Genomic DNA, 26420 nt, shown 5'->3' with positions numbered 1-26420 from the left:
GAGTGACGTAAGGTCGTGATCCCCCGATTTCCTTATGGAGCACTCATTAACATTCTGCCTCACCTTGAAGGGAATGGTATCTGAGGTGAGTGTAAGCAATAAATGTCATCATTGACGCTTTAGGAACATCACATCATAAACATCTAGAACTCTTATACTTTAACTCATTACCTTGTGTAGCTATTTAGGAATATAGGCTCATATCGTTCCGGAACTTAAGAGATTCATGGAGAAGAAAGAAAAGTCATGCTATAGGATTCATGCCATAGAAAGAAAGGACTAGCCTCACATACCTTTTGCGCTTAACTAATTTATCGTTCGCTTGGTTTCCTTTGGTGCCCACGTTTCTACCTTTAAGAGGAATCACATTAACATTAGTTACTCGCTATAAGAACATTTCACTATTTCTAGGGAAAATTGAGCAGCACTTCCTTTTTTTATACTACTTTTCCCACATTCTATATCAACTCCCAAATGTTAATAACAACATTAACAATATAGCAACAACAATCATCATTTTCCTACACTTCCCACAATTCACCCTTTCTCTTTGATTTCTCCACAACTATGGTCATAATTCATTATTGCACTTTTTCACAAATAATACTTATTCCATATTCTAGATGTCGTACATAACACATTTACAATCACAACATACCAATATTCATCATCCACCCCAAACTACTACTCAACAATGACACTATTCACATATTCATGACCTAATTTCTATGTCTTTCGCCAATCCAAGTGTTACAACTTTCAACCACTCAAACCATATAAAAGGGTCATAAAACTTACCTTAGATGATGGATGAACAACACTCAAGTGGCGCTTCTCTTCTTGCACCAAAACCCTAACTCACTTCTCTTGAGTTTTCTTGGCTTAGATGAACTTTTAATGGGTTTCATACACTTGATTTCATGGATTTGGTGTAGTTGACCAAGGTTTTACTTTGATTTCTTATGGGTGAATGATGGATAAGGTTCTAGAGGGTTCTTGGAAAGAGGAGATTGGAAGATGAAATGAAATAAAATGGACGAGGGTCCTTATATTAATTCATGAAATCAGTCCCGACCAAGATGTACGATGCGATCGACGGAGCATCGATTGGATCGACGGGGCGTCGATCTGGCCGTCGAAGCCGTTAAATTTCCAGTGAGCAATCTGTCATTTCCTTTCATTCGACGGCGAGAAGGACGGTTCGTCAAACTAATCGACGGAGCATTGACCTGTTCGTGGAATGGTGTTCGCTCCAGCTAAAATTTACGACACAATCGACGGAGCGTCGACTCGTTTGACGGTACAAAGAACGACCGTCGAACCCCCCCCCCCCCCCCCCCTCTCTTTCGCAGAACTGCGGTGAAGTTTCATTTAACGAGTTTTTCCCCCTTGCCTTTAACTTCTTGGGAATCTTAATTAGGATTATTAAGTATCCTTTCTTACTTGTAGGGACATCATGTTCACCTTAACTTTCGTTAGTCCCTTCGCTGCTCAGCGACCCAAAGTTTCGAGGTGTAACATTCTCCCCCCCCCCCCCTTTTGGAACATTCGTCCTCAAATGTTAAGTACTCGGGAATTCTACAAAAATTTCGCCAGAGTTTCCCCTGTAATATTGCGCTACCATCCTGTCACAATAACCCATAATTATCTGCCTCACAGGGCTACAACACAATAAAACTCTAAGAAAGACTTACGAAAGCTCCCGAAGATAGGGGACATAATATCTGAGTAATGATGGAAATAGGGGTGTTCAGATACTCTAATTATTACACTTCATTTACTGCATACATACCTTATGTTGCCGGCGTTTCATCTTGAACCTCTCTTGGGGGTTGGAATAAGTGTGGATACTTGGTTTTCATTTTCTCTTCCGCTTCCCAAGTCACCTCTTCTCGGTTGTTATTCCGCCATAAGACCTTAACTGAAGCCACTTCCTTGTTTCGAAGTCTTCGTACTTGCCTGTCTAAGATGGCAATGGGTACTTCTTCATATGCTAACTTTTTTGTCACTTGCACATCATCTATCAGAACAATCCTCTTGGGATCTCCAACACACTTGTGAAGCATTGAGACATGAAAAACTGGGTGAACTGATTCAAGCTCCGAAGGCAAGTCCAATTCATAGGCTACTCGGCCCACCTTACGGATAATTCTATAGGGTCCAATGTAGCAGGGACTCAATTTCCCTTTCTTGCCAAATCTCATCACTCCCTTCATTGGCGATACCTTCAAAAATACCCAATCATCAACCTGAAATTCCAAGTCTCGCCGGCGATTATCCGCATAAGATTTTTGGCGGCTTTGGGCTGTCAACAATCGATCCCGGATTACTTTGACTTTTTCTACCGCTTGCTGAATCAATTCCGGGCCTATTAGTTGTACCTCTCCTATTTCAAACCATCCAATTAGGGACCTGCATTTCCTTCCATATAGGGCTTCATACGGAGCCATTTGGACATTGGAATGGTGGCTATTGTTGTAAGCAAACTCAATAAGGGATAAGTGATCGTCCCAGCTACCACCAAAATCTAAAACACATGCTCGTAGCATATCTTCCAAAGTTTGAATAGTACGCTCGGCTTGTCCATCAGTCTGTGGATGAAATGTCGTGCTAAGCTTCACCTGGGTACCTAGACCTTCGTGAAAGGACTTCCAGAACTTGGCTGTGAACTGTGCTCCTCTATCTATAATAATGGATAGTGGGACACCATGAAGTCGCACAATCTCTTTGAGATACAATCTTGCATAATCTTCTACGGAGTACGTGGTTCTGACTGGGAGAAAATGAGATGCCTTTGTTACTCTGTCCACAATTACCCATATAAAATCATACTTGCCTCGGGAACGGGGCAATCCTATAATAAAATCCATATTGATAATTTCCCATTTCCACGTAGGAATTTCCATCGCTTGCAATAACCCCCCTGGCTTCTGATGTTCGATCTTTACATGCTGGAAATTTGGACATTGGGCTACGAATTCTGCTATGTCTCTCTTCATGCCATCCCACCAATATATCAATTTGATATCGTGATAAATCTTTGTTTCACTCGGGTGAATAGAATACCGAGAGTAATGGGATTCTTCCAGAATTCGTTGGCGCAATTCTGCAACATTCGGAACACATAGCCCACCATGGTAACTAAGGATCTCATCCATCAAAGTTTTAAATGGAGATCTCTCTTTTTCATGAAATGTGTCTCTATAGTGGCTCAACTGCGGATCTTCATACTGACGCTCTTTCACTTCAACATTCAGAGACAAACCCGTGGGATCTTTAATACCCATCCCTGCACTACCTGAATCCATTACGCGCACTCAAAGATTAGCTAGCCGGTAAAGCTCATGAATCATTTCTTTCCTTTCTGGAGGAACTTCACATAAACTACCCATTGATCGGCGGCTAAGCGCGTCGGCTACTACATTTGCTTTTCCGGGGTGGTATAAAATATTCACATCATAATCTTTCAACAATTCTAACCACCGCCTTTGCCGCAGATTTAACTCCTTCTGCTTGAAGATGTACTGAAGGATTTTATGATCGGTATAGATGTCAACATGCACACCATATAAGTAATGTCCCCATATCTTTAATGCATGAATAACCGCAGCTAATTCGAGGTCATGAGTTAGATAGTTCTTTTCATGCTTCTGCAACTGTCTCGAAGCATAAACAATAACTCTACTGTGCTGTATTAACACACATCCTAACCCAACACTGGAAGCATCACAGTATACCATATAACCATCTGACCCTTCCGAAAGTGTTAAGACTGGAGCTGAGGTCAATCTGTCCTTCAACTCTTGGAAGCTGCGCTCACAAGCGTCATTCCATTGAAATTTAGCTGACTTCTGGTTAGCTTCGTTAATGGGGCTGAAATAGATGAAAAACCCTCTACGAATCTTCTATAATAGCCTGCCAATCCCAGAAAACTACAAACTTCGGTAGGCGTCGTAGGCCTTGGCCACTTCTTTACCGCTTTAATTTTCTGAGTATCAACTCGAATACTGTCATCGAAAATAACATGGCCCAGAAATGTTACGGAATTCAGCCAAAACTCGCACTTTGAAAATTTTGCATCTAATTCTCGAGCTTGAAGAATTCCAAGTACGATACGCAAGTGATCTGCATGTTCTGGTTCTGTGTGAGAATACACCAGAATATCATCAATGAATACTATCACAAACAAGTCCAAGAGTGGCCTGAACACATTATTCATCAAATTCATAAACACGGCCGGAGCATTAGTCAGCCCAAACGACATCACCCGAAATTCATAGTGGCCATATCTCGTTCTGAAGGCTGTTTTGGGAATATCTTCTTCTCTAACCCTCACTTGATGATAACCCGACCTCAAGTCTATTTCAGAAAACCACTTGGCACCCTGTAGCTGATCAAATAAATCATCAATCCTAGGGAGAGGATATTTGTTCTTTATCGTCACCTTGTTCAACTGCCTATAATCGATGCACATTCGTAGGGAACCATCTTTCTTTCTTACGAACAAGACTGGTGCTCCCCACGGCGATGAACTGGGTCTAATAAATCCCTTCTCAAGCAAATCTTTCAACTGCGCCTTTAGCTCTTTCAATTCTGCCGGAGCCATTCGATAAGGAGGAATAGAGATAGGCTTGGTGTCCGGCAACAAATCAATGGCGAAGTCAATTTCTCTTTCTGGAGGAAGGCCTGGAAGTTCATCTGGAAATACATCCGGAAATTCATTTACTACCGGAACAGATTGGAAAGTTGGCGACTTTGCTTCGGTATCATGAACTCGGACTAGATGATAAATGTAGCCTTTGGCTATCATCTTTCTTGCCTTGAGATAGGAAATAAACCTACCTCTTGGAGAAACTGTATTACCCTTCCATTCAACCACGGGTTCTCCCGGAAATTGAAATCGAACTACTTTCATCCGGCAATCAACACTAGCATAACATGAGGCCAACCAGTCCATACCCATAATCACATCAAAATCTAACATTTCCAGCTCAACTAAATCAGCTTTAGTTTGGCGATCACATATCACTATGATACAACTTTTATACTCTTGCCTAGCTATCACGGGATCACCAACCGGAGTAGATACCTCAAAAGGTTTGATTGGATTAGGTTTTACCCCAATACTACCAGCGACACACGGGGTAATATAGGAAAAAGTAGAACCCGGATCTATCAAGGCATATACATTATAGGAAAATATGCATAATGTACTTGTAACCACATCTGGAGAGGACTCAAGATCCTGTCGTCCAGCTAAAGCATATATACGGGGCTGAGTGGCACCTCAAGTAGGTAATCCCCCTCGGCCTCTACCTCGGCCTGCTGGAATCTGAGGAGTCTGCCCTATCGGGTGCATTGAAGAGGAGCCAGCTGCGGATCCTGTGGGCTGAACCCCCACTCTACCGCTCGTCGACGGGCAATCTCGCATCATATGCCCAACCTGGCCACAGGCATATCAAGCATCCGAACCTTGGCGACACTGTCCCGAATGTAGTCTACCGCACTGGCTACATCGCGGCACTGAGGGTCTCCTCTGACTATAGTCTTCCCTGAACTGAGAATCTGAGGCCCTCAAACCCTGACCCGGTCCTGAACAAAAGGAGCGATCAAATCTCCTACCCGTGAATCGAGGAGGTACACTAGTCGCCGACTGGCCTGAATGTTGGGAATAAGTCTACCCCAATCCCCCTCTATAATCACTGCCAGCCCCTATAGATCTGACCCTCTTGCTTTGCCTTCTATCAATATCACGATCACCTCTTGGTGGTGGCTGTCGTCCCTCTAAGTTCTGAGCATGGGCTTGTATTCGGGAAATATCAATCCCTTCTTGTAGCAAAGCCGTCAAGCAATCCGTGAACAAATGTGGCCCCAAACCACTCACAAACCTGTGCACCCTATCTCACATATCGGCGACCATAGTCGGGGCATACCTAGCCAAGGAATTAAATTGCAGGCTATACTCCCCGGCACTCATGTTTTCTTGCTTCAAATTTAGAAATCTGTCCGCTCTAGCTCGGCGGACCTCGGGTGGCAAATAATGGTGAATGAAGGCATCGACGAATTCCTGCCAAACAGGAGGAGGTGCATTCTCTTTTCTCGGTGCTATCCAATTATTATACCACAATACCACCACATCTCGGAGTCTATAAGATGCCATCTCCACGGATTCAGTCTCGGAGGCATGAATAATTCTCAATATTCTCAACATCTCATCAATAAAACCTTGCAGGTCTTCATTCGGCTTTGACCCGAAAACCTCCAGAGGATTCAAACTCATAAAATCGCGGGCTCGGGTACTAGCTGACCGATCACTTGGGCCCGCATTTTGCCGTTGTGCCAGCGCGGCAACAAATTGCGTCAATAAATGGATAGCCTCGGTCACTTGTTGACCCGAAGCAACCGGCGGAGGAACTGGAGCTGAAGCTCCTCCTGGCTCTTCTACATTGGGCGGGGTGGAGGAAGTATTAGATAGGGCCTCATAATGTGACTCGCCCTCTTCTACATCCGTTGGCGGCTCTCTTACTACTCGCTTGTTTGCCGTAGTCTTGCCTTTCTGGGCGGCTGTAGCTTTCCCCTTTGGTGGCATTTCTGAAATCACAACACACTATTAGGGAGGGTAAAATCATATACACAACGCTATCGCACGATCTCATAAGAAGAAAGATGGTCATTTTCCTAAATGCCCTGTAGCCTCTTGTTTATTAGCGTGGCGTGCAACACACCGTAAACAAAATTCTACTAGACACGACTCATAGACACTTCCTAGGACTGAACTGCTCTGATACCACTTCTGTCACAGCCCGACCAGGGGCCGCGATGGGTACCCGGGGCTAGCCACCGAGCACCCCTCATTCTATTGCTTATCATACTCATTAAACGTCCTTTTATCAAAATCATACTCAAGTTATAAGAAAAATCATCTTTCATTCGAAGATATAAATACTTTTATATGCACAAGCCTTTTGGTCATTGAAATAATATATACATATATATATGCATGGTAGCAACCTCATGAGACCATTTTACCCACACTGTGTATCTACGAGCCTCTACTAGATTACTAGACATATGGACGGGACAGGACCTCGTCGTGCCCAAAACATACATGTACATGAAACGATAACCATAAGCACCTCCGGATCAATGGAGTGCTCCCAAAATTGCTAACAGCTCCTACGAGTCTGGATCAAGATCACCTCCCTGTCTACCTGTGCGAATGAACACAGCGTCCAAAGAAAACGGACATCAGTACGAACATTGTACTGAGTATGAGAGTCATAAACAATAATATCACATCAATGAAATAAAGGAAGTATCAATAAGGAAAATCTATATCTGACTATCAAATAGAAAGGAAGTGATGCATGCTAGCTTGCTCATAATCGTCATCATATCATATATGCAAAAGTATATATAAGCTGCCTGTCCATATCGGATCGGTGTAAATAATCATTAGCCTGCGTCTAGGCCTCCCGCGTCCGGGTTATCATCTCATGCCGCCCACTAGCGGTGTCTGCCCATGGTGTATAGCTGCCCGCCTTGGCGGTGACTGCCCGGCCAAATAGGCACGGTGTTTTATCATCATCATAATATGCTCATCATAGTGCATGCATAAAGATTCAAGGATAACTATGCTTTATCGGAGTGACGTAAGGTCGTGATCCCCCGATTTCCTTATGGAGCACTCATTAACATTCTACCACACCTTGAAGGCAATGGTATCTGAGGTGAGTGTAAGCAATAAATGTCATCATTGACGCTTTAGGAACATCACATCATAAACATCTAGAACTCCTATACTTTAACTCATTACCTTGTGTAGCTATTTAGGGATATAGGATCATATCTTTCCGGAACTTAAGAGATTCATGGAGAAGAAAGAAAAGTCATGCTGTAGGATTCATGCCATAGAAAGAAAGGACTAGCCTCGCATACCTTTTGTGCTTAACTAATCTATCGTTCGCTTGGTTTCCTTTGGTGCCCAGGTTTCTACCTTCAAGAGGAATCGCATTAACATTAGTTACTCGCTATAAGAATATTTCACTATTTCTAGGAAAATTGGGCAGCACTTCCTTTGTTTATACTACTTTTCCCACATTCTATATCAACTCCCAAACGTTAATAACAACATTCACAATATAGCAACAATAATCATCATTTTCCTACACTTCCCACAATTCACCCTTTCTTTTTGATTTCTCCACAACTATGGTCATAATTCATTATTGCACTTTTTCACAAATAATACTTATTCCATATTCTATATGTCGTACATAACACATTTACAATCACAACATACCAATATTCATCATCCACCCCAAACTACTACTCAACAATGACACTATTCACATATTTATGACCCAATTTCTATGTCTTTCCCCAATTCAAGTGTTACAACTTTCAACCACTCAAACCATATAAAAGGGTCATAAAACTTACCTTAGATGATGGATGAACAACACTCAAGTGGAGCTTCTCTTCTTGCACCAAAACCCTAACTCACTTCTCTTGAGTTTTCTTGGCTTAGATAAACTTTTAATGGGTTTCATACACTTGATTTCATGGATTTGGTGTAGTTGACCAAGTTTTTCCTTTGATTTCTTGTGGGTGAATGATGGAGAAGGTTCTAGAGGGTTCTTGGAAAGGGGAGAGTGGAAGATGAAATGAAATAAAATGGAGGAGGGTCCTTATATTAATTCATGAAATCAGTCCCGACCAAGATGTACGGTACGATCGACGGAGCGTCGATTGGATCGACGGGGCGTCGATCTGGCTGTCGAAGCCATTAAATTTCCAGTGAGCAATCTGTCATTTCCTTTCATTCGACGGCGAGAAGGACGGTTCGTCGAACTGATCGATGGAGTGTCGACCTGTTCGTGGAATGGTGTTCGCTCCAGCTAAAATTTACGACACAATCGACGGAGCGTCGACTCGTTCGATGGTACAAAGAACGACCGTGGAACCCCCCCCCCCCCCTTTCGCAGAACTGCGGTGAAGTTTCATTTAACGAGCTTTTCCCCCTTGCCTTTAACTTCTTGGGAATCTTAATTAAGATTATTAAGTATCCCTTCTTACTTGTAGGGACATCATGTTCACCTTAACTTTCGTTAGTCCCTTCGCCGCTCAGCGACCCAAAGTTCCGAGGTGTAACATCGTGAGACCATACTACCCACACATACGCATCTACGAGCCTCTACTAGAGTACTAGACATGTGGATGGGACAGGACCCCGTCATGCCCAAAACATATATATACACAAAAGAATAAATCAATGGCACCTCCGGAATAATGGGGTGCTCTCAAAATCTGCTAGAGCTCCTACGAGTCTGGATCACCTCCCTACCTACCTGTGGGCATGAACACAGCGTCCAAAGAAAACGGACGTCAGTACGAACATTGTACTGAGTATGTAAGGCATCAACACTAATAACACATCAATGAAATAAGGAAGCATAAAATGTGGAGCAACTTGTAACTGACTATCAATTATAAAAGAAATAATGCATACTGGCTTACTCCATAATTATCATCATATCATGTATGCATATATATATAAGCTGCCAGACCGTATAGGTACAGTGTGATAACTAGTAGCCCGCGTCCAGGCCTCCCGCGTCCGGGGTAACCATCTCATGCCGCCCACTAGTGGTGTCTGCCCATGCCATCTAGCCATGGTGCATACGCTGCCCGCCTTACCGGTGTCTACCCGAACATATAGGCGCGGTGCAATATCATCATCATGTACTCGTCATAATGCATGCACAGAACTCAAAGACAGCTATTCTTTATCGGGGTGACATTAGGTCGTGAACCCCCGATTCCATTATGGAGCATTCATAAGCATTATGCCTCACCTTGAAAGAATTAGCATATAAGGTGAGTGTATATAATAAACAACATCAATGGATCATAGTTAACATCATTAGCTTTGTAGAAACATCATATCGTAAACTCTAGAATCTTTGGACTTAAGCTCATCATCATCATGTTCATAATATCTCTTATCTTTATCTCATATGGCTATTCATAGACATAGACTTTTAGTTTTCCGGAATGTAGGAAATTCATGGAGAAGGAGGGAAGATCATGTCATAAGATTCATGCCTTAGAAAGAAGGACCTATCCTCACATACCTTTTCCTTTAGCTATTCTATCGCTTGATCGTTCTCCTTCAATGCTCGCGTCTTTACCTTTAAGGGAGTTCGTATTAACATTAGCTAAACAATTATAAGAACGTGCTTACTAAAGCTAGAGAAAATTGGGCAGCATTTCCTTTGTTTATACAACTTTCCCCATATTCCATATCAACTCCCAAACATCCATAACAACATTCACAATATTATAGGCAACAATCATCATTCATCTACATTATCCACATTTCACAATTTCACTCCAATTCCTCCATAATCATGGTCATAGTTCACTATTGCGTTTTCTCACATATAATACTTATCTCATATTCTAAATGTCACTTATAGCATACTTACATTCACAACATATCAATATTCATGACTCATCCCAAACTACTACTCAAAATCTCATTATTCCTATCTTTGTGACCTATTTTCTATCTCCTTCCATAATCGAAGTCATTCAACCTCTCATTACCTTAAATAACATGAAAATATCATAAAACTTACCTTAGATAGTGTAGGAATAAGCCTTGAGTGGAAATAATTCTCTTGCACCAAAACCCTAGTTCACTTCCATTGGAATTCCTTGGCTTGAATGAACTTTAATGTGTTTCTTACACTAAATTTTGTTGGTTTGATGAAGTTGATCACCAATCTCTCTTGGGTTCTTGTGGATGAAGAGTGTGGAAGGTTCCAGAGAGTTCTTGAGTCGTGGAGAAGAAATGAGAAGATGGGAAATAAAAATAATGAACTTGGGTCCTTTTATTTAAAACTTAAAATCCGACCCGTCGGGAAAATATACGGACACTTATACGGTCCGTATAAACTTATACGTTCCGTATAAGTGACCGTGAAATCACCCCATCAAAATCTCACTTCTGTGACCATTATACGGCACATTATACGGTCCGTATAATTTTATACGGTCCGTATAAGTGACCGTATAATCCCATCAGTGAGGGACCTTTACAGTGACGATTCTGCGAACCATTATACGGATCATATAATTGGTCGTATAATCTATCTCTTCTCCGATTTTGTTCTCGTCACTTCGTTTGTTCTCAAATCCTTATGGAACCTTCATTAACAATCTAAGGGACGTTATAACTCTTCTCCAAGACACCATTAAGTCGTCATTAACTTGTTACTCGTAAATCCTTTCCGATACACATCGATGCCTTGCCCTCTCTTGGCAAACTTTCTCCTCTTACTCCGAATGTCTTCGCAAATCTCAATTAGGGTCATCAAATGTCATCTCTCACTTATTGCAATACCGTATACTTCGTACCTTACGTTAGTCTATTCACTGTGCATCAACGGGGAATTTTTCGGGGTGTATCATTTTTGGTAGCCTTGTCGGCTTGTACATATGGATATAGGTGATGATGTTTATATAGACGAGTTTTATCTTTGAACTCATGCTCTTATAAATTATGATAGTTATGAGTTAGCCATGCGGTCCACCTAGATATGAATATGAGAAGTATGTTTAGAGGTGCTCGGTAGGTTAGCTCTGGGTGCCCGTCATGGCCCTCCGATTGAGTCGTGATAGCCCGAGCCTCGACATATTCATGAGTTAAAAAGTCTGCAAGGAAATATAGCATACATCATGATATTCATCTCGAATTTAGCTGGAAGATGCCAACCATTCAGTCATCTCACGAAGAAGGGTGTTCCTTTTAAATGGGACGCATCATGTACTAATGCCTTCAAAAGTATAAAGTCATATTTAATGAAGCCTCCAGTTCTAGTAGTCATGTGCCAGGAAAACTATTGATACTATACATTTTAGCACAAGAAAGGTCGGTTGGAGCACTGTTGGCCTATGAGAATAGTGAAGGGAAAGAAAGCTCTCTTTATTACTTGAACCGAATGATGACCCCAAATGAGCTGAATTACATACCAATTGAAAAGTTGTGTTTGGCGCTAGTCTTCTCGATTCAAAAGTTGAAGCACTACTTTCAAGCTCGTAGTGTTCACCTTATTTCTAGAGCAAATCGCATCAAGTTTTTCATGTTAAAACCAATCCTCAGTGATCGACTAGCAAGGTGGTACCTCTAGTTTTAACAATTCAAGATTACGTACATCCTTCAAAAGGCTGTAAAAGGACAGGCATTGGCGGACTTCTTGGCGGATCACCCGATACCTGATGATTGGGAGCTAACTAATGAGCTTTCTGATGAAGATGCAATGGTCGTTGAAATTCAACCTCCATGGAAGATGTACTTTGATAGTGTTGTACAACGTAATAGAGCTGGTGTTGGCGTTGTGTTTGTCACTCCACAGGGAGAAGTTCTACCATACTCCTTTACTTTGACACAATGTTGCTCTAACAATGTCGAAGAATATCAAGCATTAATACTTGGACTTGAAATGACTATCTACATAAAGCAGTTGCAATTATAAGTCTTTGGTGACTCTCTGATAAAGATCGATTTGGGAAAAACACCAAATCAATCACAAAAACGCGAAATTAAAGGATAACAAGAAATTGGAATGAGAATTGAAGAAAAGGGGATGAAAAATAGAGGATAAAAGCTAGACCCTAATGATAATGAATCTATGAACAAACCAAAGTATATGAAACCTAGACCCTTCCAATTGGATTCAGTCAATAGAACCTAAGCTATTTGAAATCAAGGCAAGAGATATTCAAATGAAATCCGCAAATGAACAACTCTGAAATTAATGGAAATGAGGTTCAAAACCAGCAATGGAATCCACCATTAACTTTCCTCAATCCTAAAGGCTATTAAGCCAAACAAACTATCACTCATCTAGAGTATTCAATACATAACTCATCCAATTTACCTAATCAAATGAAAGACAAGCTATATATACATGCTAAGCAAAGAAGACTAATAGGCAATTACAATGCAACTTTTAATGAAGTAAGGGCCTTGTTTGGCTAGTCTTCAATTCAAGGATTGGCCTTCAATGGCCAAACACGTCCATTCCTTGCATAGATGGCCCTCTAATCAACCTTGCATGCATGGCCTTCTTGCAAGCATAACCCTTCTTGTGCAAAGTAACCACTTGCACAAAATAACCCTTTGGGAAAATAACCCTCCAAGCTATCTTCCAAGTCTTGCGGGCAAGGACCTCGAGCTCTAAATCTCCCAACCAAGAAATCTCCTAAACCTTATAGGATCCCACCTCTATGAATCTTGTAGAGACTTGTCTTCCTTCATTTATCATCAGCAAGTAACGCTCCAAATGTGGTGAATAAGCTCCAATGAAGATCATAGACTCTAAGTTGATCTCCACCACAAATCATAGGCTCTATAAATGCACTCGAGCCAATGAGAATCATATCACCCTCCCCTTCTTTAAAAGGATTCGTCCTCGAATCCGAACCTAGCAAAAACCAAGGGAAGACAACAACAAACAAGATCCTCAAAGCATGAGGGTTAGTGTTAGCACAAACAAATCGACCAACATGCCAAGGATGCACAAAAGGTCATCCCACGACCAATATACAACAATTAGCATCGGGATCGAAGGAAAAAGTTATCCACAAAACATGGCTAAGTAGACAACTATTCACCCCGCAAATACCCCTCTCAATCAAGGATGCACCCTCAACACAAACATAAGTGTCATCATAGGCAAATAGGTAATAAAGAAAGGTGTCAGACAAAACAACTTCTTCAACTAAAGTGACCTCAAGTGTAGACTCATTATGGGGTTTAAGCACAAGTTCAAGCAAGCCACTACTATTTGGAACACTCATCGAAGAAGTGACAATTTGCAAACAAGTTTCACCTTCTATTTCAAAACATCCTTCCCCAACTATCATGTCATTTCCCTTCAAGGGAAGGTTTACATCACATGGTAAAGGATTATCTAACCTATGCAAAGCTAAAAGTAGCACCTCCCCATCCCTTAGGTTAAGAGATCTAGCATAGTACTTTGAAGAAGTGTGCTCTTGTTCATGTAACTCACTCCCCTTCTTTAAAGAGCACACTTCACTTTCGGAAGCCATTCTCAAATTCGACGTTGGTCCATCAAGTGGGTCACAAACCCTTAAGAACCTCACCCACCCCATGCTTGTCATCAAGACTAAGCTCATCGTCATCCCATAGTGGGTTATAAAACACATTATAGTCTCCAAAGGAAACTACATACTCGACATTACCATACAGCCCACTAGTTATTTCCATAAGTCATGTCAACTTCAAATAAGACATTTTATTAAGGGAAAAAGACTCAATGAACAACGAAAAGTCAAAGAATGCAATCTTATTCTAAAAAAGACAAAGGTCATCTACTAAAGCATTTTCATTAACATGACTATGCACATGATCAATTACATCAATAACATCACTAATTTGAGGTTCATTAAGCACAACACACAAATCCTCAATTAGTGTACTATCATCACAAGAAAATTGATCTAGACGAATACCCACACTAGTTGGACACAAATCGATCGTACTAGAAGAGTCAATTCGGTCATCTCTAGGATCAACTAGTGGGTGAGCTGTCATATCATGTGACAATGTACTAATATGCAAATCACAAGTGTCAACACTAGGTGGACACAAATTGATCTCACAAGAAGAATCAAGATGGTCATCAATAGGATCAACTAGTATTGGACCACGCATATCAACGACATTGTCAACAATAAATGAAGACTCACTAAGATTATCACAAGGTAAAGGTTCATTAAGCTCACATAAAGACAAGTTTTCACTCACACTCACCCCAAAAACATGATCACTTACATCATACGGAGAGTTAAGATTAGCTGTGTTACCTTGAAGTTCACATACTACATCTTCTTTACCTCGGATTTCAACATTGGAGTCCATTTGCTCCTTCGGGAAGCCTTCAACTACCTCATGAACTTTCAAAGTTCGAGGCTCATTATTCAGTTTGCTTTCAAGAATACCTGCGCCATTATCCAAACAACTAGAGAAGAAAGAAAAGTTGCAAGAGTTAGAATAGGGTTGTGACAACTCCCTCATATCACTCCCCACAACCTCTCCTTTTTCCCCTCTAGAGTTGTCACTTTTCACTCACTTACTCCTCTCAATCTTTTCTCTATCAATTTCATGGGAGCTGGGACAAGTGTCAAGTCCTCTTTGGGAAGGGTTAGGGAAACCCTCCACTTCAATATTTTCTTTCGCCTCTCAAGGATTGGCTTTCTTCTTCATGTGTTGCTCCTTGAGTAAGTGTTCCTTCATTAGTTATAGATGCTTGGTCATCACTTTGATACATTTGTCTATCTCTTCCCGTTGTGAATGAAGGGAATCACTTCTCACTTAAGTCCTTGCACCTTCTCTACTTCATTCACCTATCAATACTTCCCTTCTACCTCCAACATCATAACCATATTGAGAACATGGCACATTTGCATTAGGATAAGAACAGTGATTCATTGTGTTTCGTAAAGTAGGAAATGTACTCTTTTCTCCTCCTAGATCGACTTCGACTTTCTCCAATCCACACACTTATACCATCTTGCTAAGCATAGGAAGTATCATAAGACAAAGTATGTGAATATCTACTATAAGAATCTTCATCATTATCATGTTCAACATCACCATCTTCATAGAAATATTCACCACAAAGTGCATAATTAGGTGGTTCATGTTCATCACAACTTTCCAACGCTTGCAAGTCTTGACCCATCGGTTCATAACGTAAGTGCGAAGAAGGAATGTACCTCAAGTCGCCTTCATGTCCATGGTGTATAGCATGAGACACTTCATAGCTTTCATCTTCACCATTGGACTCTTCATAAAGCACTTCTATTCTTTCATCTTCTTCATAAAACCCTAGAGAACTATTTGTCTCATAATCTCCCCCGGAATAGTTGGCCAAGAACCGCTTATCCAAACCAATTAACAAGGTTGCTAATCTTTGTGAAGAATAGATTCTTGTTAATTGAAAGACGGATGACTCAATTAAACTAAAGGACTTGAGCCAAAGAAGTTTAATGAGGTTAAAACAAGAAAATCACGAAAAAGAATTAGCACAAAAAGAAATGGGACTCAAGAACTAATTGTCACGACCCGACTAGGGGCCGCGACGGGTACCCGGGGCTAACCACTGTATGTATATATATTATTTTGATAGCTGAAGGGCTTATGTATATAAAATCATTTATGTTTTCAAATGAAAAACATAAATGCGTATCTACGAGTCTCTACTAGAGTACTAAACATATGGACGGGACAAGACCCCGTCGTGCCCAAAATGCACATATACATATATACACACAAAAGAATGAACCAAGTAGCACCTCCGGAACAATGGAGTGCTCTCTAGTCAGCTGACAGCTTCTACGGGTCTGGATCAAGCTCACCTCCCTGTCTACCTGTGGGCATGAATACATCGTCCAAAGAAAACGGACGTCAGTACGAACATTGTACTAAGTATGTAAGACAAGAATGAAATAAACATAATAGAAGAATCATGAGCCATAAGAGGAAGGTATAACCTGCATGATTGTCATAAGTGAATGCTTTTCATACATATATCGTATATTTATATATTCATAATACATATGTCATCACATCATAATCTTCATCGTTAACCCGCGTCCGGGGAACCATCATATACCGCCCACAAGTGGTGTCATGTCCGGCCCTCTAGGCACGGTGGAATCATAAGCAGCCCGCATTAGCAGTGACATGTCCGGCCATCTAGGCACGGTGTAATCATAAGCAGCCCGCATTAGCGGTGACATGTCCGACCATCTAGGCACGGTGTAATCACATCGTTATATAACAATCGTAATTCAAAATTTTCATACATAGCATAGGCATACTATAAACTTACATCATTATACATTTATCATTAAGAACATACACTATAATTTGTAGGCAACTATGGCTATGTCGGGGTAACATAAGGTCGTAAACCCCCGATTATATTATGGAGTAATCATCAACATCATTTCTCACCTTGAAGGAACTAATAATTTAAGGTGAGTGCACGCAAAGAGAAGTATCGATTAAACCATACTTAGAATCATTAACATTTATGGACATCTTATATTGCACTAAGATTCCTCATACTTATATTCATCATCATCATTATCATGCTCGTACCGTATTTCCTTTCTTAATCATGTGTGTATGTAGCTTTATATATTCATGGACGCATAGTCTCCGTCATATAGGATGATCATAGAAAATTAGGAAGATTCATGCCTTAGAAGGAAAGGATTGGTCTTACATACCTTCTTCGTTTAACTAATCTATCGCTTGCTTGCTCTCCTTCAATGCCCACGTTTCTACCTTCAAGAGAAGTCGCATGAACATTAGCTAATCGATTACTTAAACGTGCTTACTAAAGCTAAAGAAAATCGAGCAGCATTTCCTTTGTTTATACTACTTTTCCCATACTCTATATCAACTCTCAAACATTTATAACAGCATCCACAATATCGCAAACAATAATCCTCATTCACCCATATTATCCACATTTCGTAATTTCACTCCCATTTCTCCATAATCATGGTCATAATTTATTATTGCATTTTCTCGCATGTAATACTTATTCCATGTTCTAAATGTCATTCATAACATACTTACAATCACAACATTACAATATTCATGATTTACCCCAAATTACTACTCAACCATGACACTATTCACTCATTCATGACCCATTTCCTATATCTTCTACAATCCATGTGTTTCAACTTTCAAATACTTTAAATAACATGTAAATACCATGAATCTTACCTTAGATGGTGTAGGAATAAGCTTTGGGTGAAAATACTTCACTTGAGCAAAACCCTAGTTTCACTTTCCATGGAATTTCTTGACTTGGATGAACTTTGATGAGTTTCTCATACTTAGTTTTGTTGATTTGATGAAGTTGATCATCAATTTCTCATGCATTCGTGTATATTGAGTGTGTGGAAGTTTCTAGAGAAGTCTTTAGTTGTGGGGAATGAAAAATGAAAATGGAACAAATGAACTTGGGTCTCTTGTTTAAAACTTAAAATTTGTCTCGACGTCATTATACGGACACTTATACGGTCCGTATAAATGACCGTAAAACTGCTCCAGTGACCATCCCATTCTGTGTCAATTTGACGGCACATTATACGGGACGTATAATTTTATACGGTCCGTATAAGTGACCGTGAAATCAACCCCTCAACAACTTCATTCTGTACAATCCTACGATCCATTATACGGGCCGTATAACATTATACGGTCTGTATAATCGACCGTATAACTCATCTTTTCATTGATCTTTTTCTTGTCACTTCGTTTGATCTCCAATTCATAAGGAACCTTCTTAGCACTTGTTTATCACCTTGTTAACAATCTAAGGGACGTTATAACTCTTCTCCAAAGCACCATTTAGTTATCATTAAAAAGTTACTCGTAATTCCTTTCTGATACACATCGTATGCCTTGCCTTCTCTCAGCAAAATTTCTTCTCTTAACTCAATTGCCTTTGAAATCGTAATTAGGATCCTCAAATGCTATTTCTTACTTATCGAAACAACGTATACGTATTGCCTTTTGCTAGTCTATTCACTATACGTTAATGGGGAATTTTTCGAGGTGTAACATTCTCCCCCCCCCCCCCCATTTGGAACATTCGTCCTCGAATGTTAAACACCTGGGAATTCTACCAAAATTTCGCCAGAGTTTCCCCTGTAATATGACACTACCATCCTGTTACACCTCGGAAGATTCCCCGTACATGTACTGTGAATAGGACAACGAAGGTCATGGTGTATACGGTATTTCGATGAGTGAGAAATAGTATTTGATGATCCTAAACGAGATTTCAAAACCATTCGAGATAAGGAAAGGAAGTTGTTAAGGAAAGCGAGTCGTATGTTGTATATCGGATAAGAATAACGAGCAACAATTTGGTGAGGGCATAAAGGTGTCTTAGAGACATGCAATGACGTCCCTTAGATTGGTATTGAAGTGTTAAAAAAGTGTTAAGAAGGTTCCATAAGGATCGGGGATCAAGCGAGTCGACGAAAACAAAGTTGGTTCAGTGAGGCATTATACGGCCAAACATACTGGCCGTATAAATTGTACCAGCCGTATGTTTGACCGTATAATTGGCCACAGAGAGGACCAGCCACTGGACCAAATATACGACCACACATACGGTCCGTATAAATAGTACGGACCGTATGTTGGTCCGTATAAGTTGGCTCGGCCAGCTTTTAAATTTAAGTGTAAGGGTCCATTTTTCATTTCATCCATTTCATTTCCTCACCTCCACAACTCAAGAAAGCTCTAGAACTCTCTAAACACTTCAACCATAAGAACACCAAGGAAATCAATGATCAACAACACCAAATTTGTGAAGCAAAGTGTATAAAACCTAATTGGAAGTCATCTCCTTCAAGAAATTCCAAAAGAGGTGAAGAAGGGTTTTGGTGCTAGAGGAGTAATTCTACTCTAGACTTGTTCCACCATCATGTAAGGTAAGTTTCATGACTTCATCATGTTGTTTAAGGTATTAGGAGGCTAAGAAGCTTGAATTGTAGAAAGACATGGAAAATGGGTCTTGAATGAGTGAATAGTGGCACCATTGGATGATAATTGAATGGAATCATGAAAGTTGGTACGTTATGATTATGAATATGCTATAAATGATGTTTAGACCATGGAATAGGTGTGAAGTAAGTAAAATTATGACGATGAGCTAAAACCACTAAATGTGGAAAATTGGAGAAAAATGATGGATTTTGCTAAGGGTAGATAAGTGAGGAACGTTGATACTATATTGTGAGTGCTGTTGTAAATGTTTGGGAGTTGAAATAGAACTCGGGAAAAGTAGTAGAAAAAACGGAAATGCTGCCCAATTTTCTCTAAAAATAGCGACGCGTTCTTATGGTCGATTGACTAACTATAATGCGCATTCTCTCGTGAAGGTAACGACGTGATACTGAAGGAGAACGAGTGAACGATAGCTTAACTAAGCGACAAAGGTATGTTAGGCTAATCCTTTCTTTCAAATGGCATGAATCATATGACACGATTCTCCTTTCTTCCTATGACTCTTCTATATCCCGAAAAGCCAAGAGCCTACGATCATGATTAGTTATATATATATATATATATATATATATATATATGAGACAAGAACTATGCTATGAGCCCAATAGCGATATAATATTTCCATAAAGTAGATGATGTCATTCGTTGTGTACACTCACCTTATATACTAATCCCTTCAAGGTGAGGCAGGATGTTCACAAATGTTCATAATGGAATGGAGGGTTCACGGCCTTACGTCACCTCGATAAAGGATAGTTTTTCTAGAGTTTTTATTCATGTACTATGATAAGAATATTATGATGACATTACACCGTGCCTATAAGGCCGGGAAGCACCGTTAAGGCGGGCGGCTTTCAGGTGATTACACCGTGTCTATATGGCACGGGCAGCACCACTAGTGGGCGGCATGAGATGGTACCCCGGACGCGGGAGGCCTGTACGTGGGATAATACTACTGATTATCACACCGCACCTATATGGTCGGGCAGTTTAGAAATATATACATATGATATGCATACATGAGATGATGACAAGCATAAAAGTAAGTCAGCATGCATTGCTTTTCATATGATTCCCAGTCAGGTACAGTTGCTCCATACTTGATGCCTCATTTACTTTCTCGATGTGTTGTTATTGTTCATGTCTCTCATACTCAGTACAACATTCGTACTGACGTTCGTTTTCTTTGGACGTTGTGTTCATGCCCACAGGTAGACAGGGAGGCGAGCTCGATCCGGATTCTTAGGAGTTGTCAGCTGATTGAAAGCACTCCATTGTCCGGAGGTGCTTATGATTATCCTTTTGGTACATATGTATAATTTGGGCATGACGGAGTCTTGTTCCGTCTACATGTATAGTATGTCAGTAGAGGCTCGTAGATGCGTAGTGTGGGTTAGATGGTCTCACAAGTTTATTACAGCATGCATGTATATATTATATATATTATATTGATGGCCTAATGAGGCATTTGTATATATATATAGACTAATTGTGTTTTCCACCCAAAAAAGATTTTCATACAATCATGAATGATGAAGAAGCGTAAATGACTATGACAAGTGAGGAAATAAGGGGTGCTCGGTGGTCAGCCTCGGGTACCAGTCGCGGCCCCTAGCTGGGTCATGACAGAAGTGGTAACAGAGCGGTTCAGTCCTAGGAAGTGTCTACGAGTCGTGTCTAGTAGAGTCTTGTTTATAGTGTATTGCGTGCCACGCTAATAAACAAGAGGCTACAGGGCATTTAGGAAAAATGACCATCTTTCATCTTAGGAGATCGTGCGATAGAGCTGTATTATAGGATTATTCCCTCCCTAATGGTGCGTTATAATTTCAGCAAAGCTGATGAAAGAAAAGGCTACGGCAGCCCAGAAGGGCAAGATGGTGACTGAAGAAGGGCTTGATCGAGGGTCGTCTGTAGATGTAGAGGAGGGTGAACCCCAGAGTAAGGCCCCACCTCGATTTTCCCATACCTCGCCCACTTTTGAAGATCAGAGGGGAGCTTCAACTTTAGCTCCAGCACCCCCCGTTCCTCCTCCGGACGCCTCGGGCCAAGAGATGAGATAGGCTATTCTTCTACTGACTCAATTTGTAGCCGCTCAAGCTCAGCGGCAGGATGTGGGCCACGATAACAGGGGTTGGAGAAAGAGGGTTAGTTCTTCTGGGTTTGATCATGAGTGTAGGGGTGCTCCGAGGCAACAATTCTCTAGTCACTCGGTTCGTGCAACAAGTGGTGCTCCTCCGTAGTTTCCTAGACCCGGATTTGATGGATCTACTTATTCTAAGTCACCCTAGAGTCTCAGAGTTTCCAGTTCTCAGATTCGGAGTGGTTCTAGTCAGACGAGATCCCCGGTACCACGATGTAGTCAGTGTCGCAAGTTACATTGGGGACCATGCCGCTTGGGCTCGGATGTTTATTAAACCTGTGCTTGACCAGGCCATATCATGCGCGACTGCACATGGAGGCGTGGTAGAGATAAGGTTTGACCTATGGGGTTAGTAGCTGGCTCTTCGTCATCGGTACGCCCCCTAAGGCCAAGGTCACAGATAGTAGTAAGTGGTGATAGAGACCAAAGAGGCACACCCGTCCAAGTGGATTCTAGCATCACATCCATGCGTTATCTGAGCGACATGATCCTGAGACTTCCCCCAATATTGTTCCAGGTATGTTGTTAGTATCCTCTTATGATATGTGTGCATCAATTGATTCAGATCCTAGGCTGTCATGTATCACCTCCGTTGTGACGATTGTGTTGAGGTGAAAAATATGAGCCAATCCGACAATTTGAGATGACCATATTTGCTAGTATCCTAGTGATAGCCAGAATCATGATTTACGAGTAAGTTGATTGACAGCGAGTAAATATAAATAATATGTGTATGTATATAGATATCGGAGTTCGAGACCGAGTGTGCAGGCATAACTTATGGGACAAACTCCACTATATATATTCTTTAATGGTTAGGGATCGTTATGCTTACAAAAGAAACTCTGCCAAATTTTCCTAGAATCTAAGGGAGATAAGGTATAAGCTTGTGACATGTCCCGACGAGAAATGATGATGTGCAACAGGGTAATGGCAGGACGGGATTAAGTTAGGAGTATCATTGACAACTACAAGAGATTAGTAACAGTAATTATGAGATCGACAATGATATGGTAGAGAGAAATACTAGGGTAAATTAGGAAGACCGGTAGAGAAAGTAAAGTATATGAAGTGATGAGCTGGAAGGAAGAAAGACGGATCTCTCTGAATGTGTATCGATTACAGGCAATTGAACAAAGTGATAATAAAGAATAAATACCCTCTTCCCAGAATCGATGATTTATTTGATCAACTGCAGGGTGCCAAATGGTTTTTAAAATCGACTTGAGGTCGGGTTATCATCAAGTAAGAGTCAGAGAGGCGGATATTCCAAAAACTGCTTTCAGGACAAGGTATGGCCACTATGAGTTCCGAGTGATGTCGTTTGGGTTGACAAATGCCCCGGCAGTGTTCATGAATCTAATGAATAATGTGTTCAGTCCATTTTTGGATCTCTTCGTGATAGTATTCATTGATGATATTCTAGTGTATTCTCGCATAGAAACAGAACATGCAGATCATCTAACAATTGTTCTTGGCGTTCTTCGATCTCGGGAATTATATGCAAAATTCTCAAAGTGCGAGTTTTGGCTAAATTCTGTGGCATTCCTAGGTCATGTTATTTCAGATGATGGCATCCGAGTTGACACTCAGAAAACAGAAGCTGTGAAGACTTGGCCAAAGCCTAAAACGCCTACGGAAGTTCGTAGTTTCTGGGTTTGGCAGGTTATTATAGAAGGTTCGTAGAGGGCTTTTCATCTATTTCAGCTCCATTGATGAAGCTAACCCAGAAGAAAATTTCAGTGGAACGATGCATGCGAGCGTAGTTTCCAAGAGTTGAAAGACAGGTTGGCCTCAGCTCCAGTACTAACACTTCCAGAAGGTCCAGATAGCTATGTTGCGTATTGTGATGCTTCTGGTATGGGACTAGGATGTGTATTGATGCAGCATGGGAAGGTTATTGCATACGTTTCGAGATAGTTACGGAAACATGAGAAGAACTCTCCAACTCATGATCTCGAATTGGCCGCGGTTATTCATGCCTTAAAGATATGGAGGCATTATTTGTATGGTGTGCATGTCGATATCTATACAGATCACAAGAGTCTCCAGCATATTTTCAAACAGAAGGAGTTGAACCTGTGGCAGAGGTTGTGGTTAGAATTGTTGAAAGACTATGATGTGGACATTTTGTACCACCCCGAAAAAGCTAACGCAGTAGCCGATGCGCTTAGCCGTCGATCAATGGGTAGCTTATGTGAAGTTCCTTCAGAAAAGAAGGAGATGGTTCAGGAGATCCATCGATTAACAAGTCTTGGAACACGTGCAATTGATTCGGGTAGTACAGGCATCAGCATTAATGACCCCACAGTTTCATCCTTGAATATAGAAGTGACAAGAACGGCAATATGAGGATCCTCAATTGCGTCGCTACCGAGACACATCTCATGGAATAGAAAAATCTCCATTTGAAGTTTCCACGGATGGAATTCTTAGGTACCGAGGCAGATTATGTGTGCCGAATGTAGCAGAATTGCGCAGACGAATTCTTGAAGAAGCACATTGTTCTCGGTATTCTATTCATCCAGGTGCAACTAAAATGTATCATGATCTCAGGATGATGTATTGGTGGGATGGCATGAAGAGAGACATAGCGGAATTTGTAGCACAGTGCTCAAATTTCCAACAAGTAAAAGTTGAACATCAGAAGCCAGGAGGCTTATTGCAAGCAATAGAAATCCCTACTTCGAAATGGGAAGTGATCAACATGGATTTCATCGTGGGATTACCTCGTTCCCGCGGCAGGTATGATTCTATATGGGTGATCGTGGATAGATTGACGAAAGCAGCCCATTTTCTCCCAGTTAAGACTATATACTCAGCCGAAGATTATGCAAGGTTGTATCTCAAAGAAATTGTGTGCCTTCATGGTATTCCATTATCTATTATCACAGACAGAGGAGCACAGTTTACAGCCAAGTTTTGGAAGTCCTTCCAAGAAGGTCTAGGCACTCAAGTGAAGCTCAGCACGGCATTTCATCCGCAGACCGATAGACAAGTCGAGTGCACTATTCAGACCTTGGAAGATATGCTACGAGCATGTGTGTTGGATTTCGGTGGAGTTGGGACGATCATTTACCTCTAATCGAATTTGCATATAACAATATCTACCATTCCAGTATCCAAATGGCTCCATATGAATCTTTGTACGGAAGGAAATGTAGATCTCCAATTGGATGGTTTGAAACCGGAGAAGCACAATTAATAGGCCCCGACTTGATTCAACAAGCAGTCGAAAAAGTCAAGGTGATACGAGATCGATTATTGACAGCCCAAAGTCGCCAGAAGTCTTATACGGACAATCGCTGACGAGACTTGGAATTTCAGGCCAATGATTGGGTATTTTGAAGGTATCGCCAATAAAAGGGGTAATGAGATTTGGTATAAAGGGGAAGTTAAGCCCAAGGTACATTGGACCTTATCGAATTATCCGTAAGGTGGGTCGAGTAGCCTATGAACTGGACTTGCCTTCAGAGCTCGAGTCCGTACACCCAGTTTTGCATGTTTCGATGCTCCGCAAGTGCATTGGAGACCCAACAAGAATAGTTCTGGTTGACGATGTCCAAGTGACAGAAAAATTGACATATGAAGAAGTGTCGGTTGCCATCTTAGATAGACAGGTGCGAAGGCTTCGGAATAAATAGGTCGCTTCAGTCAAGGTTCTATGGTGAAACAACAACAGGGAAGAAATGACTTGGGAAGCGGAAGACAAGATGAAATCCAAGTGCCCACATTTTCTCTATCCCTCAGTCTAGGTTCAAGACGAGACACCAACACTATGAGGTATGTACGCTCACTTTTTATGCTTTTGGTCGTGTGTGGCCATAGATATGTCAATATTGTGATGTAGCCCTGTGAGGCGATGATATTATGGGTTACTGTGACAGGTTGGTAGTGCCAAGTTACAGGGGAAACTCTGGCGAAATTTTTGTAGAATCCCGAATGTTTAACATTCGGGGACGAATGTTCCAAAAGGGGGGAAGAATGTTACACCTCGGAAGATTCCCCGTACATGTACTGTGAATAGGACAACGAAGGTCATGGCGTATACGGTATTTCGATGAGCGATAAATAGTATTTGATGATCCTAAACGAGATTTCAAAACCATCCGAGATAAGGAAAGGAACTTGTTAAGGAAAGCGAGTCGTATGTTGTATATCGGATAAGAATAACGAGCAACGATTTGGTGAGGGCATAAAGGTGTCTTAGAGACATGCAATGACGTCCCTTAGATTGGTATTGAAGTGTTAAACAAGTGTTAAGAAGGTTCCATAAGAATCGGGGATCAAGCGAGTCGACGAAAACAAAGTTGGTTCAGTGAGGCATTATACGGCCAAACATACTGGCCGTATAAATTGTACCAGTCGTATGTTTGACCGTATAACTGGCCAAAGAGAGGACCAGCCACTGGACCAAATATACGGCCACACATACGGTCCGTATAAATAGTATGGACCGTATGTTGGTCCATATAAGTTGGCTCGGCCAGCTTTTAGGTTTAAGTGTAAGGGTCCATTTTTCATTTCATCCATTTCATTTCCTCACCTCCACAACTCAAGAAAGATCTAGAACCCTCTAAACACTTCAACCATAAGAACACCAAGGAAATCAATGATCAACAACACCAAATTTGTGAA

This window comes from Lycium barbarum, chromosome 3 (genome assembly GCF_019175385.1).
Source record: "Lycium barbarum isolate Lr01 chromosome 3, ASM1917538v2, whole genome shotgun sequence".
Classification (NCBI taxonomy): Eukaryota; Viridiplantae; Streptophyta; class Magnoliopsida; order Solanales; family Solanaceae; genus Lycium; species Lycium barbarum.
Note: the sequence above shows the minus strand (reverse complement) of the source record.